The sequence below is a fragment of the Talpa europaea genome (assembly GCF_964194135.1).
Source record: "Talpa europaea genome assembly, chromosome: 12".
Taxonomy (NCBI): Eukaryota; Metazoa; Chordata; class Mammalia; order Eulipotyphla; family Talpidae; genus Talpa; species Talpa europaea.
This window is the reverse complement of record NC_140079.1, coordinates 47,762,698-47,768,711: the sequence shown is the minus strand read 5'-3', so window position 1 is coordinate 47,768,711 and position 6,014 is coordinate 47,762,698.

Sequence of the window (6,014 nt, the reverse complement as noted above, 5' to 3'; positions counted from 1 at the left end):
CTGCTGCCCTGCTGAGGCGAGTTGGTGAAAAGAGGCATCTGCATAGCCACAGGTGGGCAGTGGGAGTGCTGCCCTGAGCCTGTGCAGAGACTGCACTGATATAGTCTTCCTCTGTTTGGGAGGGGTCACTCCTAGTGAGCTGTCGGTTGGTTGCTAATTCTGGATAACTATGTAGAATTTAAAAGGAACCAGAGATTCTACATTGGGCTAAATCTCCATGTCTTTACCTGTGGGGTCTGTTGGGCTTAATCTCCATAACTTCAGACTGCACCTGGGGATATTAGTTTGTGCTACATTCATTCATTCATTCATTTACCTATTTATTGAGTCACACATCCCCCTCTCCTCAATCCCAAGCAGCCAGAGAAGGACGTCATGGGACTACAGGACTGTGGGTGGGGACGGCCCCAAGGTCTTGTGGCAGAAGTGGGAGCCTCCACTTAACTGAAATAACCTGAAGCCTCCCCTCCCCAGATGCCACTCCCCATCCCCAAGGCCACTGCCTGCTATCTCAACCTCCATCTGTCCCCCTAAAATGGGTCAGTACCTTACTGGGCCGTGGGAAGATGCAAGACTGATGCACAAAGTAGGTGCTCATTTTCAAAACTGGGTGATTTAATGTCAACAAGATAGTAGAATAGTAGACCTTCATTTAGTATCTACTGTATGCCAAGAACCTGTGCATCCCCCACTTTTCTTGGTTTGAGGTGCCCCTCCTTTAATATTTCCCAGACACTGGGCCTCCCTGGTGGCACAAGGGGTTAAGACCCAACCTATGAAGCTATCTGCAGTCACTGCAGCATGAGTTCAATCCCTGGCCAAGGAGCTACCCACATGGCACAGCAAACCTTTCCTGACTCGCCTGCTGCTCCCCTAGACAGAGTACTTCAGTCAACCTGCCTGTTCTGTTCCCTACTCTGTCTCTAGTGAATCCTCTCTCTCTCTCTCTCTCTCTCTCTCTCTCTCTCACACACACACACACACACACACAAACTGCTCTTGGATGAATAGATGAATAAATCTTAAAAAAAAACAAAACTTGGGCCTCCCCGGTGGCGCAGCGGTTGAGCGCTAGGTTGCAAAGCTGCCCGCAGACTCTGCGGCGCCGGTTCGATCCCCGGCTGCTCCCCGGCCACCAGAGGTGGGTCCCACATGGCACGCAGACCTCTCCTGCCGCCCGCTGCTCCCCTCAGCAGTGTACTTCGGTCCTTCTGCCTCCTCTGCTCCCCGCTCTGGCTCTGGTGAATTCTCTCACCCTCCCGTGCTTCTGACTGTACCCAGTGCATGTATAAACAAAACAAACAAACAAACAAATAAATAAATAAACATGCCTCTATAAAAAAAAAAAAAAAAAAAAAAAACAACTTCCCAAACACCGAGTGTTCTGGGCCAGGTCTGGTCCAGTGTCCCCAAGGAGGGACTACCTGTGTTTTGCTATCATTTCGTTGTTTATTGGTTTTCTTCTATTTGAGACAAGAGAAACAGATTTTCCTTTCCTAGAAGGGACATGAAGTTTCCCTATGTTTTACTGAGGTAAAAACAGAAGATGGGGGCCACGATATTGCCCTAAAGTGTGCTCCATTATGGAGATTGTTTCCTCCCCCCATGAGAATGTCAGCTCAGTAAGGAGGGATGGCTGAAAACCCTCACCCAGCATAGAGTACTTGGAACACAGTAGGTACTTAACAGAGGGTAGGTGATAGAAAGGATAGGAGAGAATGCTTGAGATTGGCCAAAAGAAAAATAAAACCATTCTCCTAGGTATTAGCAATACTGGTGTGACTTTTATTGCTACAATGCCTGAGCCCACCAAGTTGCCCCTAGTCCCAAGAAGGGTCCAACACTCAGCTGCAAGGAGAGCTACTCTATGTACAAGGGACTGAAGCAGGTCCACTGACATTCATGAACTCGCCATCAGTTAGTGACATCTTCAAGCACACAGTGGGCAAAGTATTGCATCTGGCACATTACAAGTCCTTGATCATCAGCTCCAGGGAAACCAGACACGCCACCACCTGCCACTGCTTGGGGAGCTGGGGAACTGGCCAAGCATACTGTCAGAGGGCACCGAAGGCCGTCACCAAGTCCACCAGCTCCAATTAAACTTGTCAGTGGGGCCTCCCTGGTAGCCTAGGGGTTAAGTCTCAGCCCTACTACCACTATGGCCTGAGTTCAATCCCAGGCCAGTAAACTGACCCACATGGCACAGGAGACCTCTCCTGTCTCCCTGTCTCACCCGCTGCTCCCCTCAGCAGTGTAGTTCAGTCAGTCCACCTGTTCTGCTCCCCACTCTGTCTCTGGTGAATCCTCTCACTCTCTACATCTCTGGCCTACACCCCAGTTCTTCTATGCAAAAATAAAATCTTTAAAAAAAAAAAAAAACTTGCCAAGGGAAAGAGATGAATGCAGAGCAGAAATGAATGCAAACCGTGGCTGAAAATGTGACTCTACTCATAGAAGTTATGATGTATGAAGTCTGAACTGCCTGAGAATGTTTGATTAGTGTATATATTCACCCAAATCCAACACATCGGGATGTGGCACACTGATTCATCGAAAGGAAAAGCCTGAACAGTTGTTTTGATTTTTTCATTTGTGTAATAAATATAGAACTTACTTCTGCTACAAGGCTCAGTTACTGGAGATTTATTTACCAAGGAATACCTTTGCTGGGAGAAGTCTGAATGAGATGATGGCAAAACTCTTTAAATGAGATGTCATGATTAATAAAATATGTGGAGAATGAAAAAAAACAATCAAATCAATCTCTGAAATTGTTCTAGAATAATCTAGAATAATTAATTCCTCCCCACAAACCTAGTACTTCCCCAACAAGGGCCTGTGAAAGGGCTTAACCTTAGCCTGGATTTACAGCAAGTGTAAGTGTACTTTGAAATGAGCGCTGGTGTCCTGCCTGCCCTAGGGATTTGGGCACGGTGGTATGAGTTGTTTTCTCCTTGCTTGGCAGCCCTCCCGGGCTCGCCCTGGTCCGACAGTCCAGCAGCAGACACTGACTGCTCTGAATGGCTCTTCCGGGTCTGCGGGAGGCTGGGGACAACACAGCCGGTGAGACCTGTCAACAGAAATAGGGCCCATAAAGCAGCTCTGCCAGCGTCAGTCTGGTTCCATCAACGCCGACGGAGGCTGAGGGCGCATCAGTTGCCCCATCAGTGAAAAGGTTTTGGGAGACTGGAAGGAGCAGGTGCTCGCCCAGAGGACAGAGCCAGGGTCCCTGCCACAGCGGGACAAACACCTGCACTGGCCCCAGCTGAGGCAGAGCTTCCAGCTCCAGGCGCTGGCGGGCGCGCGGCAGGAGAGGAGGGCCCGCCGCTTTCTCCCGTAACCAGATCCTCAGGAATGCGCCGGGGCCAGACGCGCCCCCATCTCCAGCCCGCGCCCCTCTCCCCGCCTCCCCGCAGAAACAGTCTCCTCAAGCCCCGCCCCCACCAGCGGGCCAATCCTAAGCGCACTCTGGGGGTGGGGTGTTGGGACTGTCCCCACAAAACCCACGCAGCCCTTGCGGAGTCATGAGCGCCGGGGGTGGGGTGAGGCTGGCGGGCGGGGGTAGGCACTGTCTCCGGCAAGCCACCTTCCGAGGGCCCCCTCCCCCCTCGTGCTTCCTGCTAACTCCTTTTTCTCTCTTTGGGGCTTTCCGTTTGAGCGAGTCGATGTTAGGTTTCTGGGTCTTCAAATAAAAACCAAAGGTTAAACCGAGCTGCAGGTTACTTTAAACCGCAGCTGGAGAGAGGTGGAGAGTAGAACCTCGCTGGTGGGGAGAGTAGGCATTCAACCTGCAGTGGGAAGGCTAGGTTGGGGACCAGGCTGAGTCCTCGGGCCTGGGCTGCGTGACCCCCAGGCGGATCTGTGCCCTCTCAGGACTCTTCTCTGGGAAGTGGGATAATATATATCCCAGGATTCCTGGTGCTGCTGGGAGAATAGCAAAGATAAGCAAACTCCTCCCTCAGTGCCATCTGACACTCCTACTACCCTTGGGCATTATACCACCTGGGTTTCCAAGAGGCCAGGCATTGGGTCAAAGGGAACAGCACAAGCACAGCAGAGGTGCCTGACTGGGCCAGGCCTTTAAGAATGGGGGTGGCAGAGGCTGCCCAGGGCAGCTCTCTGCAAGTAAGAGGCCAAGACAGGTCCTCCCTACCCAGCCCCAAGGACTATCCCTTCCCCCATTTGTAAAATAGTCTTGGGAGACTGGAAGATGACATAAATTTGAAACAGGAGTCAGCCAGATGGAGGGGATCTTAGAGGAGTCCCCCTTAGTAATAAGGAAGGGGCATGGTTAAGGAAGGGACATTGGAAGTGAGCTTTAAAGGATAAGTACAAGTTTGCCAGGAGGCTAAGAAAGGACACTCTAGGTTGAAGGAACTACAGACCAATGAATTGCAGTTAAGTTTGGCCAAGTAATGGTAAAGTAAAACAATTGTAGAAAACTTTCATTGATTCCTTACTTAGCATTTCCTCAAATGCTCCCAATAACAATCATAGTACTCCATGAGGTAGGTAGGATTATTTGCTCCTTTTTAAAAGATTTTTTAAAGATTTATTTTCATTTTATTTATGGACACAAGAGCTGGGGTGTAGGCCAGAGATACGTGTGGGGTGTGTGTGTGAGAGGATTCACCAGAGACAGTGGGGAACAGATCAGGCAGATCCACTGAAATACACTGCTGAGGGGGAGCAGCAGGCAAGACAGGAGAGATCTGCTGTGCCACATGCAGGTTAGCTCCCAGGCTGGGGATCAAACTGAAGCCACAGGCGCTGGCTATAGCTTCATAGCGCTGAGACTTTAAGCCCTGCGCCACCAAAGAGGCCCTATTTGCTCCTTTTTCATGAGGAAAAAACTGAGACTCAGAGAGAGGTAACAACAGACCTTGGTCTCCCTGCACTTCCATTTCCCAAAGGCTGTCTACTGGTTAGCTTTTCAGCTCAAGTTGTGGGCTCTCCCCACATCTCAGCAAACCATTTCCCTGCCTATCAAGGCAAAGGGCCAAGGTCAGGGTGGAGCATTTGAGGCTGCCCACTCACCTTCCTGCCTTGTGTGTGTGTGGGGAAATGACCTTATCTCTTCCTCTGCCAGACCCAAAGAGGGGTTCTATGCTGGGACCCAAGAGGATGGGTCTGGAAGGCAGAGAGACCCACACCTGGAAACCCACATGCAAACACACAGAGACACACACACCCACACATGTGCACAAATGGATACACTGACCCACACATGAACACAACAGGCACACAGGCATAAAGATATTTCTGTGTATGTAGCTAACCCCTTCCTCTCAAACCCTCTGGCTGCCAGGCCAGGACCCTTCCTCACAGCCTTCCTGCTCCAGATCCCAGGTGGAGGCAAGGTCTGGTGAGGAGGGAGAGGAGGGGGTGCTCATACCCACAATCTGGCAGATAAACTGTGGCCAGATACTATCACAACAGCCTGATCAGGCAGTACTTCTCCTTTAATACTGAGCATTCATTGTATACTAGGCACTGTGCAGGGAGTTGGGGAAGCAGCAGAGCCAGGAAAGGCAAGATCCCTGTCCTCTGGGAACTTACTGTCCACCCACACCATCTTTCTGGGTGGTTCCAAGAATATAAGGGGAGGGAAGGGGTTTGCCAGATAAACATTTGTACCAGGGAAGGGAGCATCAGGCAGCAAGCAAAGCACATGCAAAGGCCCTGAGCAGAAATGGGTTGGGAAGCCAAGACTTGGAGACCAGGAAGGTGAAAGGTCAGAGAGGGGTCAGGGTAAGGAGGGTGTGGGGCCTCCACTACTTGGCTGAGTAGGCTCTGTTCTCTGGGTGATGAGGGCCAAGGAGGGGTAGTGCTTAGGGCAGTCCATCATCCCCAGAGATTCCAAGGATCTCTAGGCAGTGAGATTAGGCTTGGCCCCTCCCTCCTATCCCATCCCTAGCCAGACTTTACAGCAGCCCATTAACCCCTTGACAGCCATGATAATAGCAATAAGCAGGAAATAATTACCAGCTGGATTTCTGCTTCTACAGCCC